We start from the raw sequence: 25,153 nt of genomic DNA, 5'->3' as shown, positions 1-25,153 counted from the left end.
ACTCCAAAGAACCACTGCAAAACATAAAACAATGACTGCTTGCCTGCTTAGCCTACAATTTTGTAGGATGACTAGACAGTTATTTTATCGGAGATTATTAAAGTGATCTTGGACTGGATCACACAGGAGTTTGTGATGAGTTCACAGGTCAGCTGACAGCTGAATAATCTTGCATAGCCTCCACTCATTTCCTGGGGTTTGGCCTGCTCTAGGGGACCATGTGCTTATCATCCTTCAGACACCCTGCCCAGATTTCTTCACATAGAAGTCTCAAGTTCAAGAGCAGCAAGAGAGGGAAACCTCAATTTGTAAGTAATTTCCAACCCTCTTGCATCAAATTTGTTACCATTCCATTGGTCAAAGCAAGTCACAATACCAGCCAGATTTTAGGGGATGGGAAAAAAATCCACCTCCATATGGTAAAAGCTGCAAAATGTGGCTAATTTTGCAATTTACCACATAAAACAAAATGAGGGACATTTCACAGTGGTAGCAAAATTAGGTCTTTAGCATGGAATTTCTAAACATGAGCATGGTATATGGGTTATTTAAATATTTCTGCTTCTTCTAGATAATGTAACAGTTATCTTAATTGAGCACTTTCATTAGTTGTTATTTTAACAGATGTAATATAATCACATAGAAATAAAACATCAGAAAACAAAGAGGTACAAAATGAGACGACTTTTCTCAGGACTGGACATGGTGGCTAAGACCTGTAATCCTAACACTTTGGGAGACATAAGTGGGAGGATCACTGGAGCCCAAGAGTTTTATACCAGTCTAGGCAATATAATAAGACTCTGTCTCTGCGAGAAAAAAAAAAAAATGTTTAAAAAGTAGTCGAATGTGGTGGTACATGCCTTTAGTCCCAGCTACTTAGGAGATAGAGGTGGGAGGATCACTTGAGCCCAGGAGGTCAAGGCTGCAATGAGCCGTGATCACACCACTGAATTCCAGCCTGGGCAACAGAGCGAGACCTTGTCTCAAAAAAAAACAAGACTTTTTCCCATATCTTTCACATTCTCTCACCCCTCCATACCCTGTCTTAATAGACAAGAATTTTCGACTGGTTCTGTGTTTCGTCTTTTAGAGGTAACACTAAGTAAAATCCTGCCTTTATGTCTGGATTTATCAATACTAAGCAGTATCTGGTGAGGCTCAATACACAAGGACCATGTAGCATATTTTCTCTATACCTTTCCTACCTTGTTCCTCTTAATTTTTAAATTAAATTTGTAAAGATTTTATATCATGTACTAAGATCTCTATTTTAAACCCATCAGCTTTAAGCTGCAGCTCTTGATGCCTTGCTATATGAGATGAAGTATTTAATGTTGTGAAATCCTTAACCTGGCTTTCACAGCCTCTACCACTACGACTTTCTCAGAACTTTCCAAGCTTTGTATGGCTTTAACAATGTTACATTGAGCCAAGATGGCCGAATAGGAACAGCTCCAGTCTACAGCTCCCAGCCTGAGCGACGCAGAAGACGGGTGATTTCTGCATTTCCATCTGAGGTACCGGGTTCATCTCACTAGGGAGTGCCAGACAGTGGGCGCAGGTCAGTGGGTGCGCACACCGTGCGCGAGCCGAAGCAGGGCGAGGTATTGCCTCACTCGGGGAAGCGCAAGGGGTCAGGGAGTTCCTTTTCCTAATCAAAGAAAGGGGTGACGGACGGCACCTGGAAAATCGGGTCACTCCCACCCGAATATTGCACTTTTCCGACGGGCTTAAAAAATGGCGCACCACGAGATTACATCCCGCACCTGGCTCGGAGGGTCCTACCCCATGGAGTCTCACTGATTGCTAGCACAGCAGTCTGAGATCAAACTGCAAGGTGGCAGCGAGGCTGGGGGAGGGGCGCCCACCATTGCCCAGGCTTGCTTAGGTAAACAAAGCAGCTCCAACTGGGTGGAGCCCACCACAGCTCAAGGAGGCCTGCCTGCCTCTGTAGGCTCCACCTCTGGGGGCAGGGCACAGACAAACAAAAAGACAGCAGTAACCTCTGCAGACTTAAATGTCCCTGTCTGACAGCTTTGAAGAGAGCAGTGGTTCTCCCAGTACGCAGCTGGAGATCTGAGAACGGGCAGACTGCCTCCTCAAGTGGGTCCCTGACCCCTGACCCCCGAGCAGCCTAACTGGGAGGCACCCTCCAGCAGGGGCACACTGACACCTCACACTGCAGGGTACTCCAACAGACCTGCAGCTGAGGGTCCTGTCTGTTAGAAGGAAAACTAACAAACAGAAAGGACATCCACGTCAAAAACCCATCTGTACATCACCATCATCAAAGAACAAAAGTAGATAAAACCACAAAGATGGGGAAAAAACAGAACAGAAAAACTGGAAACTCTAAAAAGCAGAGCGCCTCTCCTCCTCCAAAGGAACGCAGCTCCTCACCAGCAACAGAACAAAGCTGGACGGAGAATGACTTTGACGAGCTGAGAGAAGAAGGCTTCAGACGATCGAATTACTCTGAGCTACGGGAGGACATTCAAACCAAAGGCAAAGAAGTTGAAAACTTTGAAAAAAATTTAGAAGAATGTATAACTAGAATAACCAATACAGAGAAGTGCTTAAAGGAGCTGATGGAGCTGAAAACCAAGGCTCGAGAACTACGTGAAGAATGCAGAAGCCTCAGGAGCCGATGCGATCAACTGGAAGAAAGGGTATCAGCAATGGAAGATGAAATGAATGAAATGAAGCGAGAAGGAAAGTTTAGAGAAAAAAGAATAAAAAGAAACGAGCAAAGCCTCCAAGAAATATGGGACTATGTGAAAAGACCAAATCTACGTCTCACTGGTGTACCTGAAAGTGATGGGGAGAATGGAACCAAGTTGGAAAACACTCTGCAGGATATTATCCAGGAGAATTTCCCCAATCTAGCAAGGCAGGCCAACGTTCAGATTCAGGAAATACAGAGAACGCCACAAAGATACTCCTCGAGAAGAGCAACTCCAAGACACATAATTGTCAGATTCACCAAAGTTGAAATGAAGGAAAAAATGTTAAGAGCAGCCAGAGAGAAAGGCCGGGTTACCCTATCAGACTAACAGCAGATCTCTCGGCAGAAACCCTACAAGCCAGAAGAGAGTGGGGGCCAATATTCAACATTCTTAAAGAAAAGAATTTTTGACCCAGAATTTCATATCCAGCCAAACTAAGCTTCATAAGCGAAGGAGAAATAAAATACTTTACAGACAAGCAAATGCTGAGAGATTTTGTCACCACCAGGCCTGCCCTAAAAGAGCTCCTGAAGGAAGCGCTAAACATGGAAAGGAACAACCGGTACCAGCCGCTGCAAAATCATGCCAAAATGTAAAGACCATGGAGACTAGGAAGGAACTCCAACAACTAACGAGCAAAATAACCAGCTAACATCATAATGACAGGATCAAATTCACACATAACACTATTAACTTTAAATGTAAATGGACTAAATGCTCCAATTAAAAGACACAGACTGGCAAATTGGATAAAGAGTCAAGACCCATCAGTGTGCTGTATTCAGGAAACCCATCTCACGTGCAGAGACACACATAGGCTCAAAATAAAAGGATGGAGGAAGATCTACCAAGCAAATGGAAAACAAAAAAAGGCAGGGGTTGCAATCCTAGTCTCTGATAAAACAGCCTTTAAACCAATAAAGATCAAAAGAGACAAAGAAGGCCATTACATAATGGTAAAGGGATCAATTCAACAAGAAGAGCTAACTATCCTAAATGTATATGCACCCAATACAGGAGCACCCAGATTCATAAAGCAAGTCCTGAGTGACCTACAAAGAGACTTAGACTCCCACACATTAATAATGGGAGACTTTAACACCCCACTGTCAACATTAGACAGATCAAGGAGACAGAAAGTCAACAAGGATACCCAGGAATTGAACTCAGCTCTGCACCAAGCGGACCTAATAGACATCTACAGAACTCTCCACCCCAAATCAACAGAATATACATTTTTTTCAGCACCACACCACACCTATTCCAAAATTGACCACATAGTTGGAAGTAAAGCTCTCCTCAGCAAATGTAAAAGAACAGAAATTATAACAAACTATCTCTCAGACCACAGTGCAATCAAACTACAACTCAGGATTAAGAAACTCACTCAAAACCGCTCAACTACATGGAAACTGAACAACCTGCTCCTGAATGACTACTGGGTACATAATGAAATGAAGGCAGAAATAAAGATGTTCTTTGAAACCAACGAGAACAAAGACACAGCATACCAGAATCTCTGGGACGCATTCAAAGCAGTGTGTAGAGGGAAATTTATAGCACTAAATGCCCACAAGACAAAGCAGGAAAGATCCAAAATTGACACCCTAACATCACAATTCAAAGAACTAGAAAAGCAAGAGCAAGCACATTCAAAAGCTAGCAGAAGGCAAGAAATAACTAAAATCAGAGCAGAACTGAAGGAAATAGAGACACAAAAAACCCTTCAAAAATTAATGAATCCAGGAGCTGGTTTTTTGAAAGGATCAACAAAATTGATAGACCGCTAGCAAGACTAATAAAGAAAAAAAGAGAGAAGAATCAAATAGACGCAATAAAAAATGATAAAGGGGATATCACCACCGATCCCACAGAAATACAAACTACCATCAGAGAATACTACAAACACCTCTACGCAAATAAACTAGAAAATCTAGAAGAAATGGATACATTCCTCGACACATACACTCTCCCAAGACTAAACCAGGAAGAAGTTGAATCTCTGAATAGACCAATAACAGGAGCTGAAATTGTGGCAATAATCAATAGCTTACCAACCAAAAAGAGTCCAGGACCAGATGGATTCACAGCCGAATTCTACCAGAGGTACAAGGAGGAACTGGTACCATTCCTTCTGAAACTATTCCAATCAATAGAAAAAGAGGGAATCCTCCCTAACTCATTTTATGAGGCCAGCATCATCCTGATACCAAAGCCGGGCAGAGACACAACCAAAAAAGAGAATTTTAGACCAATATCCTTGATGAACATTCATGCAAAAATCCTCAATAAAATACTGGCAGACCGAATCCAGCAGCACATCAAAAAGCTTATCCACCACGATCAAGTGGGCTTCATCCCTGGGATTCAAGGCTGGTTCAATATACGCAAATCAATAAATGTAATCCAGCATATAAACAGAGCCAAAGACAAAAACCACATGATTATCTCAATAGATGCAGAAAAGGCCTTTGACAAAATTCAACAACCCTTCATGCTAAAAACTCTCAATAAATTAGGTATTGATGGGACATATTTCAAAATAATAAGAGCTATCTATGACAAACCCACAGCCAATATCATACTGAATGGGCAAAAACTGGAAGCATTCCCTTTGAAAACTGGCACAAGACAGGGATGTCCTCTCTCACCACTCCTATTCAACATAGTGTTGGAAGTACTGGCCAGGGCAATTAGGCAGGAGAAGGAAATAAAGGGTATTCAATTAGGAAAAGAGGAAGTCAAATTGTCCCTGTTTGCAGATGACATGATTGTATATCTAGAAAACCCCATTGTCTCAGCCCAAAATCTCCTTAAGCTGATAAGCAACTTCAGCAAAGTCTCAGGATACAAAATCAATGTGCAAAAATCACAAGCATTCCTAGACACCAACAACAGACAAACAGAGAGCCAAATCATGAGTGAATTCCCATTCACAATTGCTTCAAAGAAAATAAAATACCTAGGAATCCAACTTACAAGGGATGTGAAGGAACTCTTCAAGGAGAACTACAAACCGCTGCTCAAGGAAATAAAAGGATACAAACAAATGGAAGAACATTCCATGCTCATGGGTAGGAAGAATCAATATCGTGAAAATGGCCATACTGCCCAAGGTAATTTACAGATTCAATGCCATCCCCATCAAGCTATCAATGCCTTTCTTCACAGAACTGGAAAAAACTACTTTAAAGTTCATATGGAACCAAAAAAGAGCCCGCATCGCCAAGGCAATCCTAAGCCAAAAGAACAAAGCTGGAGGCATCACACTACCTGACTTCAAACTATACTACAAGGCTACAGTAACCAAAACAGCATGGTACTGGTACCAAAACAGAGATCTAGATCAGTGGAACAGAACAGAGCCCTCAGAAATAACGCCACATATCTACAACTATCTGATCTTTGACAAACCTGAGCAAAACAAGCAGTGGGGAAAGGATTCCCTATTTAATAAATGGTGCTGGGAAAACTGGCTAGCCATATGTAGAAAGCTGAAACTGGATCCCTTCCTTACACCTTATACAAAAATCAATTCAAGATGGATTAAAGACTTAAATATTAGACCTAAAACCATAAAAACCCTAGAAGAAAACCTAGGCATTACCATTCAGGACATAGGCATGGGCGAGGACTTCATGTCTAAAACACCAAAAGCAATGGCAACAAAAGCCAAAATTGACAAATGGGATCTAATTAAACTCAAGAGCTTCTGCACAGCAAAAGAAACTACCATCAGAGTGAACAGGCAACCTACAAAATGGGAGAAAATTTTCACAACCCACTCATCTGACAAAGGGCTAATATCCAGAATCTACAATGAACTCAAACAAATTTACAAGGAAAAAACAAACAACCCCATCAAAAAGTGGGCGAAGGACATGAACAGACACTTCTCAAAAGAAGACATTTATGCAGCCAAAAAACACAGGAAAAAATGCTCACCATCACTGGCCATCAGAGAAATGCAAATCAAAATCACAATGAGATACCGTCTCACACCAGTTAGAATGGCGATCATTAAAAAGTCAGGAAACAACAGGTGCTGGAGAGGATGTGGAGAAATAGGAACACTTTTACACTGTTGGTGGGACTGTAAACTAGTTCAACCATTGTGGAGGCCAGTGTGGCGATTCCTCAGGGATCTAGAACTAGAAATACCATTTGACCCAGCCATCCCATTACTGGGTATATACCCAAAGGACTATAAATCATGCTGCTATAAAGACACATGCACACGTATGTTTATTGCGGCATTATTCACAATAGCAAAGACTTGGAACCAACCCAAATGTCCAACAATGATAGACTGGATTAAGAAAATGTGGCACATATACACCATGGAATACTATGCAGCCATAAAAAATGATGAGTTCATGTCCTTTGTAGGGACATGGATGAAACTGGAAATCATCATTCTCAGTAAACTATCGCAAGAACAAAAAACCAAACACCGCATCTGCTCACTCATAGGTGGAAATTGAACAATGAGATCACATGGACACAGGAAGGGGAACATCACACTCTGGGGACTGTGGTGGGGTGGGGGGAGGGGGGAGGGATAGCATTGGGAGATATACCTAATGCTAGATGAGGAGTTAGTGGGTGCAGCACACCAGCATGGCACATGTATACGTGTGTAACTAACCTGCACAATGCGCACATGTACCCTAAAACTTAAAGTATAATAATAATAAAAAAACAATGTTACATTGTATAGCATTTATAGTCTGACCTCTATTTTAATAAAGTTTTGCATCCATAGTTTGGTTCTGAAAATTATGAACTGATAAACAGTATTAATACTGCAATGATTATGCAGTAATCAATTGTTGTGCTTTAACTCACAAAGAGGTAGTGTGTCCTTTAGGCTGAGTCACTTGAAGGAGAGAATATTTCAAATGTCAATGCCAAATGTATTCTATTACATTCCATCACTTGTTCAAGATAAGGTACATTTTGTTTTTCTTCAAATGTGTAACATGATTTTTTTATACAACTTTGTAAATTTCCTGGAGAATTTCATTGTATTTGTTTATTTTTTTCTTGTTGTCAGAAAGAATTTGTATTTATCACATTCCAAAAAGCATCCACTTTATCATACTACTTGTTGGATGACATAAAATGCTTTGAGGCCATAAGTACAGCTGTCTTCTTATTTCTTTTTATTGTTCTCCTGGGTTAGTTCTATTGTTTCCTCAGGCGTTTGTATTTCTCCTGAATTCTTTTAGGAATAGTGTATAAAAGATGAATATAATGAGTTTATCACAAAAATAAATATATCTTTCATTTCCTAGATAGAATTCTAGGAAATTCTAGAGGTTTTTTTGCCCATCAGAATTTTGAAGCATTTTTTAAGATATAAGATTGCTGAAGTGAGAATGTTATTGTCAATCTAAATCTTTATCTCTAGTGTGCAATGCAGTTGTGCTTATTTAAAATTATTTAATTATAATATGCATACAAAAAGTAGACAAATTATAGCTCGATGAGTTATTCAAAATAATCTTATCAGCATAATCACAGCATTAGTCAAGAAATAAAACAGTATCTGTGCCTCAGAAGTTTCCTCTTGTGCCCTGTTCTCAATTACCGACCCCTCTTTCCCAGGAAGCATCACTGACCTGACTTTGAATATCATACAACAGATTATCATTTTTTGAAATTCATACAAAATAGAAACAACATATATTGTTTGTGACTCACTGCTGTCATTCAATATTATGTTAATGAGACTATCCACATCGTTGCTTACAAAATAATCTATTCATATCAATTTCTGAATATTATTTATTATATCAATATACAGGAAATTAGCTTGATACTCATTCGGATTTATTTCAGTCTTTGCCTATTATAAATAAAGTTGTTAAGAACATTTTTGTTTGGTGCACATATACTCACATTTTTAATGTGTTCTATTTTACTCCACCTAGGTTAATAGAGTGTGTTTATAATAAATACTAGAAGATATTTCCAAGTATTTTCCAAAGCAGTTGTATCAGTATCTCTGTTATCAGCAATGCATGGGAGTTCTCTTCCCCCAGATCTTCACCAACACTTGGTATAGCCAATGTATTTAATTGTAGCTATTCCAACTGGAATGTATACCCTGGTTAGAAGCCCTTAGATGGTTATATGTGTGGCAATTATTTTCTCCCATTTTTTGATTTGTTTTTTATACCCTTTTAATGATATGTTTTAATGAACAGGAAGAGTTATCAGTCTTTTCCTTTATGGTTAATGTTTTAGTGTCCCCCTGAAGAAAGCATTCCCTACACTTTGGTCATGAAGATAATATTTTTTGTTGTCTTCTAGAAGTTTTGTTGCTTTATCATTCATATTTTGATCTATAATCACCTGGACTTGATTTTTGTGTATGGTGAGAAGTAGAAGTCAATGTTCATATTTTCCATATTAATGACCAATCAATTCAATACTACTTATTAACAGGAAAATGTCCTTTGCCTTTAGTTTGCATTGCCACCTTTGACATAAATTAAGTCAATTGATGCATGGGTCCTTCTGGACTCTGCTGTGTTCCTTTGTTCTATTAGTTGATCCTGGCATCATGCTACATGTTCCTAAATTATGATTAATTTATACTGATAGTATAGGTAGATTTGGTACTGTAGGTGCACCAACACTATTAACTTTTCAAAATAGCTTTAATTATTTTTGACATCTTACTTTTCCATATAAATTTTGGAATCAACTTGCAAATTTCCATAAAATAACTTCCTATGATTTTGATAGAAATTTTACATATATATGTAAATAGATTAAAATAGATATATTTGATAGATGTATCTATAAAATAGATATAAAGGAAAGCAGTTTAATTGACTCACAGTTGCACATGGCTGGGGAGGCCTCAGGAAACTTACAATCATGGCAGAAGGAATGTAAATAGGTAAATAGATACATAGATGTATTTGAGGAGAATTAATACCTTAAAAATACTAGTATTTCTCTTTTATGAAAATGGTATGTATTATTGTGTAGTTTATTTTTAAGCAATAACATCTTATAATTTTCTATGTAAATGTCCTGCACAATTTTTGTTAGACTTAGTCTAGGCATTTGATACTTTTGATGCTTTATAAATGATATCACATATTTAAGGTTTATTTTCTAAATATTGGCTTCTGGTGTGTTTGACACAATGATTTTAAGATGACCTTATATCCCATGACCAAACTAAATGTTAATTCTGAAGATTCCCTTAAATGTTTTACACACATACAAACACACACAAAAACCAATAAAGTCATGTTGTTTCCTAATAATAAGTTTTATTTCTTCCTTTCCAATTTTAAACTATGTGTTTGTTTGTTCCTTTTTGCCTTGTTGCAGCTTGGTAGAACCTCTTGTACAAAATTAAAAATACATAATGATAGTCAGATATTCTCGTCTTAATCCTGATCTCAAGTTTCTTTCCCAGATACCTAGGATTTAAGAAAGCTTAAAAGGTGCAGATTTAAGACAGCTTCCTTTTGAATGGCGTGAACCCGGGAGGCGGAGCTTGCAGTGAGCCGAGATTGCGCCACTGCACTCCAGCCTGGGTGACAGAGCCAGACTCCGTCTCAAAAAAAAAAAAAAAGAAAGTTTCCTTTTATTCCTAGTTTGCTAAAGATTTTTATCATAAATCAGGAAGCAGCATTTAAGAGAATGAATATTATAAACTGCTTTTTGGCATTGACTGAAGTGATTATTTAGTTTTTCTCCTTGATTCTGTTAATGTTATAGAAAACATTAATTGGTAAGCGTTTAAACTATCTTGCATTCCTGGAATAAATCTAACTTGCTCACAATACCTATTATGTATTTACACACATTGTTTACTTTTTTATTTCATACAACTTTTAATGCATGAATATATTTTTTGTATAAAATTTTGTTTTCATTTTTTATTCCAGTATTCATAGAAATAAATATTATGAAGATAGTTCAGTGGAAAACCCTGGGTTTGGGGAGATTTTTTATGAATGCAAAGTTATTTTGTTTTCATTTTTTCCTCCCGCCAGCCTCAGGCAACCACTATTCCACTTTCTGCTTCTGTGAGTTTGACTATTTACCTTATATAAGGGGAATCAGGGAGTATTTCTCTTTTTGTTACTGGCTTGGTTCATTTAGCATAATATTCTCGAGGTACATATACGTTGTTCCATATAGTAGGATTACCTTTTTATGACTGAATAATATTTCATTGCACACACACATAGCGCATTTTCTTAATCCATTCATCTGTCGATGGACGTTTAGGATTGTTTCCACAACTTGGCTATTGTGAATAATACTGAATAAACATGAGGATGCATATATCTTTTTGAGATCCTGGTTTTATTCTTTTGGAAAAATACACAGAAGTGGGATTTCTGGATTCTATGGTAATTCTATTTTGAATTATTTTAGAAACCTCCATATGGTTTTTCATATTAACTGAACTATTTTATGTGCCCACCAACAGGGTCTGATTTCCAATTCATCCACATTCTCATGAAAACTTGTCATTTTTTTGTAAAAATGGCAAACCTAACAAATGTGAGATGATATATCTCATAGTGGTTGTAATTTGCATTTCAATGATGATTAATGATGTTGAGCATCTTTTCATATACCTGTGGCCATTTATGTCTTTTTTGGAAAAAAAAAAATCCATTCAAAGTCAATTCTCCAATTTCTTGTCTCTATTTTTTCTTTTATTTTCCTCTTATCTGCACTACACAAATGTACCATTGCCCAGTTTCAAAATCAGATTGTTTTGTTTTGTTTTTCTGTTTAGTTGTGGAAGTTCTTTGTAGATTTTAAATATTTATCCCTTATCACATGCACATTTTGTAAATTTATCTCCCATTCCACAGGTTTCCTTCTCACTCTGTTGACAGTTTCCTTTGCTCTGCAACTTTTTAGTTTGATGTAGCTCCATCTATCTATATTTGCTTTTGTTGCTTGTATTTTGGTGTCATAGCCATAAAATTATTGCCAAGACTGATGTCATAAAATTTTTCCTTTGTTTTCTTCCAGGAGTGTTACACATAAAAGTCTTATATTTAGGTGTTTCATCCATTTTGATTGATAGTTGTGTATGGTGTGAGATAAGAGTCTGATTTCATTCTTTTGCATGTGGATATCCAAATTTCCCAACACAATTTGTTAAAGACTATCCTTTCTTTCCCCATTGTATATTCTTGGCATTCTTGTTGAATATCAGTTGACTGTATATGTGGAAAATTATTTCTGGGCTCTCTTTTCCATTGGTCTAAATATGTGTTTTTATGCCGGTACCATACTGTTTTAATTACTTTGGTGCTGTAATGTATTTTGAAATCAGGAAGTATGATGCCTCCACCTTTGTTGTTCTTTCTGATGATTGTTTCAGTTATTTGGAGTCCTTCGTGGTTTCATATGAATTATAGGATTGATTTTTCTATTTCTGTTAAAAATGTCATTGGGATTTTGATACATATCACATTGAATCTGTAAGTTGCTTTGAGTAGTATAGGTATTTTAACAATATTATGTATTCCAGTCTATGAACACATGATGTCTATTTATTTTCTTTCATGACTATTGTACAGTTTTCAGTGTATGTTTTTTGTTTCCTTTGTTGTTTATTCCTAGTTATTTTATTCTTATTGTTGTTATTGTAAATAGGATTGATTTCTTAATTTCTTTTTTGGATAGTTCATTGTTAGTGTAAGAAATGCAACTGAATTTTGTATGTTGATTTGTATTGTGCAGCTATGTTGAACCCATTTATTAGTACCAACTTTTTCTTACTTGGTGAACTCTTTAGGGCTTTCTACATATAAGATTATACCATCTTCAAACAGAGATACTTTTACTTCTTTATTTCTGATTTGAGTATCTTTATTTCTTCCTTGCCTAAGTGCTCGTTCTAGGACTTCCAGTACTATGTTTAATAGAAGTGATGAATAAGTATATTTGCCTTGTTGCTGATCTTAGAGAAAAAGCTTTCAATTGTTTATTTGAATATAATATTGCCTGTGCACTTTTCATATATAATCTTTATTATGTTGAGGGACTTTTATTTCTAGTTTGTTGAGAATTTATTTTATCATGAAAGGGTGTTGAAGTTTGTCAAATGCTTTTTCTGCATCTATTAATATGATCTTGTAGTTTTTATCCTTCATTCTGTTAATGTGAGGTATCATGTTGATTGATTTTTATGTTGAGTTATTCTTGCATCCCAGGGTTAAATCTCAATGATACGTCTAATGTGCTGTCAAATGTGGTTTTCTAGTATTTTGTTTAGTATTTTTGCATCTATGTTTATCAGGAATACTGCTTGTCTTGTAGTGTCTTTGTCTGGCTTTGCTGTCAGGGTAATGCTGGCCAGCTTCATAAAATGTTGTTTTTTTCATTTGTATCTTTTCTTTTTTTGTTAGACTACCTAAAGGTATGTCAATTTTATCTTTAAAAAAAAAACTTGTAATTTCATTGATATTTTGTTTTTTAAGTTTCTATTTCATTTAGGTTTTGCTCTGATATTTATTATTTCCTTTCTTCTACTCATTTGAGGTCAGTTCGTTCCTTTTCTAGTTTCTTGAGGTAAAATGTCATTTATCTGAGATTTTTTTGTAATGTACACATTTATTAATATAAACTTCACCCTTTGTAATGCTTTCACTGCATCTCATAAGTTTTGATATGTTGTGTTTTTGTTTCTTTCAAGATATTTCTAAATTTCCCTTTTGATTTTTTCTTTGACCAATTGTTCAGGAGTATGTTGTTTCATTTCTACATTTTTCAGCTTTCCTCCTGTTATTAATTTCCAGTTTTATAGCATTGTGGTTGGAAAATATCCTTGATATGATTTTGATCTTCTTAAATTTGTTAGATCTTACTTTGTGACTGAACATGTGATCTATCCTTGATAATGCTTCATGTGTGCTTAAGAAAAAAGTGTATTCTGCAGATGTTGAGTAGGATGTTCTGCATATGTCTGTTAGGTTCATTTGGTCTAAAGAGTTGTTCAAGTCTGCTATTCTCTTATTAATTTTTTCTCTCATTGGTCTGTTATTGAAAGTGGGGTACTGAAGTTTTCTTTTATTATTGTATTGCTGTCTATTTCTTACTTCAGTTCTGTCAATGTTTGCTTTACATGCTTACGTAATCTGATGTTTGGTGTATATATTATTTGCTAACTTTTAAGGGATTATTTCATATATTTTCATATAAGATACTGACCTGTTATTTCTCTCTCACTGGAATATGACTGATAAGTGTTATTATCAAAGTTATGCTAACCTAATAAATGAGTCTCGAAGTGTTTCCTTTTTTATTAAGTTTATATAAAATATGTATCATTTCTTTCATATATATGGAGGAATTTTCTGGTGACAGTGTATTTGCCTAAAGGTTCTTTTTAAAAATATTTTACTAATGGATTTAATTTATTTAATTATGGATTCAATATAAGGACATTTCTCTCCTTATCGGTGCCTCTCAAATATCTCTAAGATTTTAACCATAAGTTTGTATCTCTTCTGAGTTATGTATGTATCCCCTTGAGTCTATTGATCTTTTTTGCATCTTTTTCCTTTGCAATGCTAGTTTTTTACAAATATATGGAAATTATTTGTTTTCCAGTCATTTATTATCATAGGACTATGTTGATAACAGCAGCAGCTGGCTGGGGTATGCTCAGCCCTTACTGACTTCTACATTAAGGAGAAGACTCACAGTAAAATTCTGTATATGTTATGAGGATGTTCAATGGATAGGCTTCTCTTCCACACTCTACTAACAGAGTACCCAGAAAGCTGCACTACTTCTCCAAATGGCATAATAAGATGGGTCCCAATCTGGAGAGCTAACCCCTGTTCTGGATGCCCAAGCTCTGCTGGGGAGAACTTCTTTCTAGAAGGTCCCACTCTGGCTTTATCCTGGAAATGAGTCCTGCAACTGCATTCATGATGAAGGAAGGCTGGAGAAGACATTCTATAAGCCATTTAGCAAACAGTTCAGTCAGCCCCCTACTTCCTATCCAGTTTTGGTTCTGTTCTACATATCAGCCAATTTCACAGGCCGTGGAATGAGGAACTCCAAACTCAACTGCCAACTTCTGAGCTCATTCAAATCACCTGTTGGCATGATTACAACTAACTTCTTTCTGTCTTCCAGAAATTTGTCATGATCTTCATTCTGCTGATATTCCTGTCTCCTATTATAATTTCCTCCCATCATTTCAATCTTTTACCTTTTGTTTTGCTTTGTTTTAACATTTTATTATATCTTTAGAAACAGGTAAGGCTAATATATAATGAAGCAACATTCTTAAATTTAAATTTTAAAAATTTTGCAATTTGAATATTGCTTATTACTTATTAGTGTTATATTAATAACATGCAACTAAGGAATTTTAAAGTGATTGTATAATATGTTCAATGTTATTTTGACAACACTTGAGAGAGACAAACATGAAAACACATGCATAGGTAAGAAGGAAAACAAAAACAGTAGAGAAATTGTCCCTCTCCCTAGGCAATCGCTTAGGTGGTTTTCTGATTGTAATGAAGAATGATCAGAAATGTGCTGGAAGAGGATTTAAAATTTTCCTATGCTATAAATCTTAGCATAAATTAGAAATTAACAAATATTCAAAGTTCCATGCCTGCTAAAAATATCATTTATCTTCATTTTACTCTTACATATCAAGTCGATTACTCATATTTAGTGGGAGATATATTACCTAGGAATGTCCTAATTTATTGACACAATTACTCTATTAACAAGATAACTTTTTGCTTATACTATTTTAAAGGCATATATATATTCTTGGTGTTGAAAACAAGATACATATACATCTTCAACTTCTCTTTTCCTGCCTCCTACCTCACTGCCAACCTCATTTCCCTTCAGCCAATCTACATGGAACTCAAAAAGTTAAAAATAGAACCAGAGGGGAACCTGGGCCCCAGCACTGATAGTAAGTGATTTAGGTGGCAACACCTACCCGTATAGGAAATCAGTCTGATAAGTTATTTTAGGGCATAAAGAATTCCCACATTACACCGTTTTTCAATTTCAACAGCTATTTCCTCAATTAGAGAAAAAAAAAATCATCTTTAAGGTGTGATGGTTATTCTCCATTTGCCTACCAATTTCCCTTCTCCCATTATCCTCCCAGCTTTGTACCCCAGGAGGCTTTTCTCTCTATACAGCCTCTCTTCCAATTTCCACCTAAGCCGGGCTTCTAGGAAGTGCTGGCAGGAGATCAACACATGGGAGATGAGAAAGTCAATTTCTCCCTGCTCTGTCTTTGCTTCCCTACCTGGGCTCTGACAGCAGCTATGTCTCTCCCATCTATAGCCTCCTCCACACTTCTGACTCTTCAGGGACTCCAGAGATGCCAAATCTTCCCCCAGGTGATGGCTATCTTCCCCTCCTGATGGTCTGTTTCTTTATCCCATGATTTTTCCCTGAGCCTCAACTTTAATCTCAGTAATCAATCTTTTCACCAAGTATCTTCAAGTGGACTGCTTGGGTGAGTGCTGTTTCTGGTTGGAACCTGAGAGATACACCAGATTTCAGAAATGGTTTAATTTCAATTCCACAGGTAGGGATACTCAGATGGTATTCCTTCTGTGATTCACATCATGCCCTAAGTAAATCTCTGTTAGAATTTCTATTGATGTCCCTTAACTGGTGATTTTTTTTTTTTGGATGACTAGAAGAAGCATTTCTTTAAAAATTTATTTTGTTAAAAGATCACTTAATACTTTGTCATTTGAAATATTTGATATGTTTAGTTCAATGGTTCTCAATCTCAGCTGGAAAGTTTAATAACAGTTGTGGTCAGCAGAATGATATGATTTCCTGCACAAAAGGCAAAGTCCATGTTCACAAAAATTGTTTGGCAGAAAATAAGGACGTGCTTTATACTTAGAGTCTCCTGTTATGGGGTGTCCTCTCAATTACTTCAGTTTTATTTTGTTGAAAATCACTTAATACTTTGCCGTTTGAAACATTTGATATGTTTAGCCCAGTGGTTCTCAATCTCAACTGGCAAGTTGTTTAATATCAGTTGTGGTCATCAGAATAAGATAGTCTCCAAAAGGCACTGTACACCCATTCCCAGTTCACACTCCCTGCATATTCCCCAGTGTTAGCGGTGGAGGGTGTCCGGTTCTTGGCACTTTGAACAAAGAATTGGACAAAACGCAAAAACAAAACAAAATGAAGCAACAAAAGCAGACATTTATTGAAAATGAAAGCACACTCCACAGGGTGGGAGCAGGCATGAGCAAGTGGCTCAAGGGCCTTGGTCACAGAATTATCTGTAGTTTCAATATACTCTAGAGGTTTCCTGTTGGTTACTTGGTGTATACCCTATGTAAATGAAGAGGATATTTCCTGTCATAGCTGAAGTGTTTCTGTTTGATTTAGTTCTAGGAAGTCCTTAGGTTCCCTGCCTCCAGGGTGTATTCTCCTGCCTCACCAGGAACGTGAATTTGATAGATTTCACTTTTGTCATCAGGTCGTGTTTTATGGCACAGTTGACTTAAAGCAAGGGAGATTATCTGGATAGGCCAGGCTTAATCATCCAAGCCTTTTAAAAACAAAGAGAGGTTTGTCTCACTGGTCACAGAAGAGAAGTCAGAGAGATTGGAAGCAGGAAGCAGGTTCTGTAGCAAGGAGGTTCTCTGTTGCTGAGATAGAGGGGGCCACATGACAAGGACCTAGCATGGCCTCCTGAAACTGAGAGCGTTTGTTGGCCAACAGCTAGGAAGACAACAGGGACCTCAGTCCAATAACCACAAGGAAATGACTTCTGCCAACAACCAGGGAGCTTGGAAGAGAATCAAGAGTCACAGAGAGAACTGCAGCCCTGGCCAACAAATTAATTTCAGCTGGATGAGGACCTGAGCAAAGAATGCCGCTACTATGCGTCTGAACTCCTGACCTACATAGCCTGTGGGGTAATAACTCTGTGTTGATTCAAGCTGCTAAATTAAGCTGACAATTAAGCAGGTAATTTATTAATCAGTAATAGAAAACTAGAGGCCTCAAGTAGAAAAGCCCCAACCTCCAACACTCTGGTTTGGGGGGTTGTTCTGGGTTGGGGTCTAGACATTAGTATTTTTCAACACCTCCTATCCCAAGTGATGCTGATATCCAGCCAGGAATGAGAATCACTGCCATTCTTCCTTCAGTGAATTGGAATCTCCTGAAAAATAAAATAATACACTAGAGGAGTCCTCCGCAAGCCCCATTCATTCATTCAACAAACACTTATTGAATGTTTAATGGGTGCCGAGTCCTAGGCCCTGGGAATTTATTTAATGGTTAGAAAATCAGACATAGTCACTTCCTTCATGGAGCTCGCAAAGAGGAGAAAATACATTTAAACACTGCATGATTTCCTGCACATAAAGCAAAGTCCATGTTCACAAAAATTGTTTAGCAGAAAATAAGGACGTGCATTCTACTTAGAGTCTCCTGTTATGGGGTGTCCTGTCAATTACTTTAGTTTGAACTGCAAAGCTCTGTTTGGGAAAAATAAATTGCCTTAAATAACTTCAATCAGCATTATTTTCCTGTGCTTACAGAGGTCACTTGATAATTCAGGAAAACAAAAGGTAGGGAAATAATTGAACACAGATTTAACCATTATTCTTGGTATTAAGATAACAGGATTCCAAGTTTGAGATGTCACAGTAAACAAGTCTATTAAAGAGTTTGGAGAAGACAAACATTAAGCAAATATTTTCACAAAGAAATGTAAAATTACTACTATGATAAACCTTCCAAAGGGAAGGTACACGTAGAATAGGAGGATTTGACTTGGGGTTGGTGCAGGGGAGTGTCAGCAAAGGTGTCTCAGGAACTAATATTAAGCAAGGAAACCAAAGATGAGCCGGGTGAAGTGCGATGGGAGGTGAGCGAGAAGCAAAGTGCCAGTGGTTGCAAACTGAAATCTCATAGGAACTTTAAAAAGTAATGATGGCTGGATCGAACCCCAGAGATCCTGGTTGAATGTGCCTGGGGTGTGGTCTGGGCATCTCCAGATCATCGCAATATACACCCAAGCAGGAAAAAAACAGCACATGCTCTGTTCTGTGGCAGGAGGAGACCTGAGAGGTTCTAGGAGCTGGAAGAAGGCCAGGGTGAAGAAAGCCATGGCCTCCCGAATTTTCAGTAGCTACAGATACATCACAGACACATTGTGACATGGACTTGCCCTCTATGAGTCACTACTATCCAAAGTATTTTAAAACATTTTACCTTGTATTAAAAAATTCATCGCTAGGAATGTAATAGGTGAAGTCAAAAAGATTTCACCAAAATTCTAAGGATCATCCCAGGTTAAAAAATAAAGGTGTTTATAACTCATTTATAAAACCCTCCATTCCCGTTCTGCTCTGAGTCTTGGCCCGGGGGAAAAAAAAAAAAAAAAAAAACATGTTTCTAAATTTCAATACAATGATGGGAAATGGGCAAGAGAGCTCTCCTAAAAGAGGAAGAGGACACCATTCAGGAGTGCATGCATTTTCTTTTTGGTCTCCCCAACCATGCAGCCAATGTTATACTGCAGACGACAGATAGAGCATTCACTAATACTGACAGGAGTGCAAATTATCCTCTAAATGGTATTTTGCTGTTAGCTGAATAATTTGCATATGGCATAAAAATGAAGTCAATTGATTTGAGATAAGCCTCCAAAATCTCTTTTGGCATTAAAAGAGCCGATTGCCTACAAGTTACCAAATCAAACAGGTTTGTGCAACTGACCTCTGGCACTTTCCTCTCTTCTCCAGCTTCAGCCAAATTGGCCCCATTACTTTCTCAAACTCCTAGCATGTTCCTGCCTCATAGTCTTTGCACTCTCTATTGGTTCTCATTGAGATCCCTTTTTCCCATATTACCATCCCCACCCCTTTCATCTTCTTTCTTCCCCCTAGAAAGTCATTTAATCAGAGAACATCTTTAGCCACCCAGCTCATAGCACTACCATGATTCTTGATGCACTCACCTTGCTTCAATTTTATTTACAACATTTATCACCCTGTGACATTATAAAATTGTGCATTTGTATTTTGTCTGTCTTCCCAAACCTGGTCTAGCTTGTAAACCCATGCCATCAGCAGCCATGTCTGTTTTGGTTGCTAATTTATTTTGACCACCAAGAATGGTGGCTGGCACATACTTTATGCTCAATATATACTTGTTAAACTAATATATTGTAGGGAAGTTTAAATCCTTTCCCTGAAGCTTTGATAATTTGAGTCCATAAAACAGACAATAGATTAACAGGAAAAAAAAAGGCAAACACAATATGTGCACAGGAGACATACAAAACATAAAGACAACAAGAATGTCCAAATAGTTAATGCTTTTAACCATCTTGAGGTTACAGAAAAAATAGGGTCTTGACTCAGAGTGCTGATGGACAGAAATAGAAAAGGAGAAATGTTTGAGCTAGCAAAAGCATTCTTGTTATGCAGATGAAACCTCACATATAACAGTCCTCAAAAAAATAGATGGTAGTCTGTGGTTAAAATTTCTTAGTCAGATTTTCAAAGGTGTCAAACTCTCATTACTCTTTCCTAGATCTGTACAAGGGAGAGTCTCAGAGAAAGACTGTTTGTATCTGTTTTTTACTTCACTTTAGTTTTTCTACAGGTATAAATCTCTTCTACAAAAGACAGCTTTGCAGGGCTATCCCGGTCTGCAAGCTCTCTAAATAGCCATCTCAAAATACGTCAAAGAAATATATTGTGGGGTGAATTATTTTGGTTTCCTTCCATATGAATGTCAATAGTAATATAAGAGAACATAAAGGTGTTTTAACAAAGAATATACTCTTCTGAAGACATTAATGTTCTTTAGAATTCATAGATGGCAAGTAAAATAAGATACAAATGGACACATAAATGAAAATTATAATATATTTCATAGTCAGCTATTTTGGGAATAGTTGGTGATTAAATTTTACAGAATTCCTACCTGCATTGAAAATTGTACTTTTATAGATGTGGCCACTAGAATAAAAGTTAAATTAGTTTTTATGTACCATATTCCATTAAATTCCACAGGCATTTTATTTCATTAAGGCAAATAAAACCGTGATTTGAAGCTGAGCAGTCTCTTTTCTTTCTGTGAGAAATCTCTGTGAAATAGACAGTGATGTATATATTACATGACAAAAAGCTATATATTTTTACATGAAAAAGCAATATTCAAGGTATGAAAACATTCAAAGTATGGGAAATAAGTGCAAATATGTATATCTTCCAGTTTCATTCTTAGTTCTTCAGTCCCCAACTTTGCTTGGTATTATCCTCAGATGACTAGTGTAATAAATATATTTCAGTGCAATAAGGACTGAAATCCCTGTCTTGATGTCCCATTTCTCATCACAGTCCCTTAGAAACCTCCTGTGAGTATTTCTCAGTAACAGTAGAATACTCACATGTCACTGCTATTCTGTGGGTGTGTTCATTGCTTAAATGCAATTATCTGTTTGTTATCTGAAAAGAGGTGATGGCAGTGCTTTTCTTTTTTTTCTTCTTTTTTCTTTTTTCTTTTTCTTTTTTTTTTTTTTTTTTTTTTTTTTTTTTTTTTTTTTTTTGAGACGGAGTCTCGCTCTGTCGCCCAGGCTGGAGTGCAGTGGCACGATCTCGGCTCACTGCAAGCTCCGCCTCCTGGGTTCACGCCATTCTCCTGCCTCAGCCTCCCAAGTAACTGGGACTACAGGCGCCCGCCACCACGCCCGGCTAACTTTTTGTATTTTTAGCAGAGACGGGGTTTCACCATGTTAGCCACGATGGTCTCGATCGCCTGACCTCGTGATCCGCCCGCCTCGGCCTCCCAAAGTGCTGGGATTACAGGCATGAGCCACCGCTCCCGGCCGGCAGTGGTTTTCAAAGTTGGGTGTGTAGGAGAACCACCTGGGAAGCTGCTCAAGCTACAGATTGCTGGGTTCCACCCTCAGGCATCTTGACTCAGAGTGCCTGAGGCAGGTCCCGAGTATTGCATTTCTCCTAAGCTCCCGGGTGATGCCAGTGCTCCTGCGTCATGGACCAGCCTTGGAGTAACACTGGTCAGTTGGGCTCTCAGGGTGCTGTTTCATTCCTCTATCCCTAGTCCAATTTTGAAATGCTCCATGAAGTGGAGTCACCAAAGTAAGATTAAGGATCTGCACCTAATTGCATATACAAAGCATTTATTTCCATTGTTATGGTGGGTGATAATGCTTGCCCAGGGATTTTTTTTTTTAACTCAATTTATCTATAAGTGGGCTGTTTTGGTTCAATAGAAACTGGTCTGTTTTGAGAATTTGCTTAAAAGCTGAATAGCAACTTCTTTGGTCCAGTTTACTAGTATACATACATTACTAGCCCTTCTCTGATGTCATTCCAAGAAAATATCAGTTTATTTGCATTGGTAGATTTAGTAACTCACACGTGCACACTTCTTAGATGGTTGAAAGAGTTCTTTCTCCATTTCTTCCAAGGTAAAATTCTCTAAATGTTTTATGCTTGCAGAATGATCCCCTGAAAAATGTTAATATTATTTTTTAATTGCAGTAAGAACACTTAACATGAGATCTACTCCCAAAAAATTTTTGTGTTCAATACAGTATTGTTAACTATAGGCATTCTGTGGTACAGCAGATCCGTAGAACTTAATCATCTTTCACAACTGAAACTATAGTGTTGAATAGCAAGTTCCCATTTCTGCCTTGCCACAGCTCTGGTGATATAGTTTGGTTCTGTGTCCCCATCCAAATTGTACCTCGAATTATAATAATCCCCATGTATCGGGGGCAGGGGGACCAGGTGTAGGTAACTGGATCATGGGGGCAGTTTCCCCATTCTGTTCCAATGATAATGAGTGAGTTTCATGAGATCTGATTGTTTTATAAGCGTCTGGACTTTCCCCTGATTGCACTCACTCCGTGCTGCTGTCCTGTGAAGAGGTGCTGTCCTGTGAAGAGGTGACTTTTGCCATGGTTGTAAGTTTCCTGAGGCCACCCAGCCATGTGAAACTGAGTCAATTAAACCTCTTTTCTTTGTAAATTACCCAGTCTCAGGTATTTCGTCATAGCAGCATGAGAATGGACTAATACAACTGGGCAACCACCATTCAACTCTCTGCTTCTAGGTTTTTGACTGTTTTAGATACATACATAATATAATGAAATTATACAGTACTTTTGTTTCTGTATTGGCTTATTACACTCAGCATAATGTTATCAAGGTTTATCCATGTTGCTGCAAACAGCAGAATTTCCTTCATTTTTCAAGGCTGAATAATATTCTATTGTATGCATTTACCATATTTTTCGATGCATTCATTTATCAATGGACATTTAGGATGTTTCCACATCTTGGCTATTGCAAATAATGCTTTAATGAACATAAGAGTGTAGATGTCTTTTGAGATCCTCATTTATCTTAGAAATACCCAGAAGTGAAATTGCTGGATCATATGGTATTTTTATTTTTTAATTTTGAGGAACCTCCATACTGTTTTCTATAAGGATTGCATCGTTTCACAGTTCCACCAACACTGTACAAGGTTCCAATTTCTCTACATACTCACCAACTTTTAACTTTTGTGTTTTTTAATCATAGCCATCCTAACAAGTATGAGATAATATCTCATTATGATTTTGATTTACATTTCTCTGATGATTAATGATGTTGAGCATGTTTTCATATACCTGTTAGCCATTGTAGAAATGTCTATTCAAGTTCTTTGCCTTTTTTTTTTTTTTTTTTTTGCTATTTGGTTCAAAGAGTTCCTTATATATTTTGAATATTTACCCCCTTATCAAATATATGGTTTGCAAATATTTTCTCCCACTCATTAGATTGCTTTTTCACTCTTTTAATTGTTTTCTTTGCTCTGCAGGAGCTTTTTAGTTTACTGTAGTTCCACTAGTTTATTTTGCATTTGTTGCCAGTGCTTTTGGTGTCATATTCAAGAAATAATTGCCAAGACCAATGTCATAAAGCTTTTGCCCTAAGTTTTCTTCTTATGTTTGTCTTTAATCCATCTTGAATTGATGCTTGTGTCTAGTGTGAGGTAAGGGTCCAATTTTATTATTTTGCATGTGGATATGTAGTTTTCCTACACCATTTGTTTAAGAAACTGTCCTCTCCCCATTCCATATTCTTGTCATCCTTACTGAAGATCAGTTAACCACACATGTGTGGTTTTATTTCTGAGCTCTCTTTTCTGTTCCATTGATCTAAATATGTATTTATGCCAGTACCATATTGTTTTAATTACCATAGCTTTGTAATGAATTTTGAATTGAGGAAGTACAATGTTGCCAACTTTGTTCTTCTTTCTCAACTGTTTTGGCTATTTGGGATCCTTTGTTGTTTGAAATGAATTTTAGAATTATTATTTCTACTTATGTTTAAAAAACACCACCGAAATTTTGATAAGGATTTTACTGTACTTGTAGATTGCTTTGGGTAGTGTAGACATTTTAATAACATTAAATCTTTCTGTATAAACACAGGATGTCTTTCCGCATATTGGTATCTTCTTTAATTTCTATCATCAACATTTTATAGTTTTCAGTGTGTAATAAGTCTTCTGTCTCCTTAGTTTTCATTCCTAATTATTTTATTATTTTGTTGCTATTGTGAGATTGTTTTCTTAATTTCCTTTTTAGATAGTTCCTAGGTGGTGTAAGAAATGCAACTGATTTTTTGCATGTAGATTTTGCGTTCTGCAACTACGTTGAACTTGTTTATTAGTTTTTACAATTTGGGGGAGGATGCTCGTGGTGCCTTTTGAGTTTTCCATGTATTAGATCAAGTCATCTGCAAGCAAAGAGAATTTGATTTCATTCTTTCCAATGTGGATGCTTTTTAATTTCTTTCTCTTGCCTAAATGCTCTATCTAGGACTTCTTATATCTAGGACTATGTTGAATACAAGTGATGAGAGTAGCATACTTGCCTTGTTCTTGATCTCAGAGAACACACTTTCCGTTTTTCACAGTTGAGTAAGATGTTAGGGCTTTTCATAAATGGTATTTGTTATGTTGAGGAACTTTTCTTTTGCTTCTAGTTTGTTAAGAGTTTTTATCATGAAAAGGTGTTGAATTTTCTCAAATGCTTTTTGGGCCTCTATTGAGATGATCATGTGGTTGTTATCCTCCAATTTATTTGATGTACCACATTAATTGATTTTTATATAATACATTGTCCTTGCGCCCCAGAGTTAAATCTCATTTTATCTTACTATCTGATATTTTAATGTGCTGTTAGATTTGGTTTGCTAATATTTTGGTTTTTTCTGGTTTTGTTTTTTAATTTTACTGTTATTTTTTTAACAGAGATGGGTTCTCACTATGTTGCCCAGGCTGGTCTCAAACTTCTGGGCTCCAGAAATCCTCCTGCCTTGGCCTCTGAAAGTGTTAAGATTATA

The sequence above is a fragment of the Pan troglodytes genome, chromosome 21 (genome assembly GCF_028858775.2).
Source record: "Pan troglodytes isolate AG18354 chromosome 21, NHGRI_mPanTro3-v2.0_pri, whole genome shotgun sequence".
Lineage (NCBI taxonomy): Eukaryota > Metazoa > Chordata > Mammalia > Primates > Hominidae > Pan > Pan troglodytes.
This window is presented reverse-complemented; position numbering follows the sequence as displayed.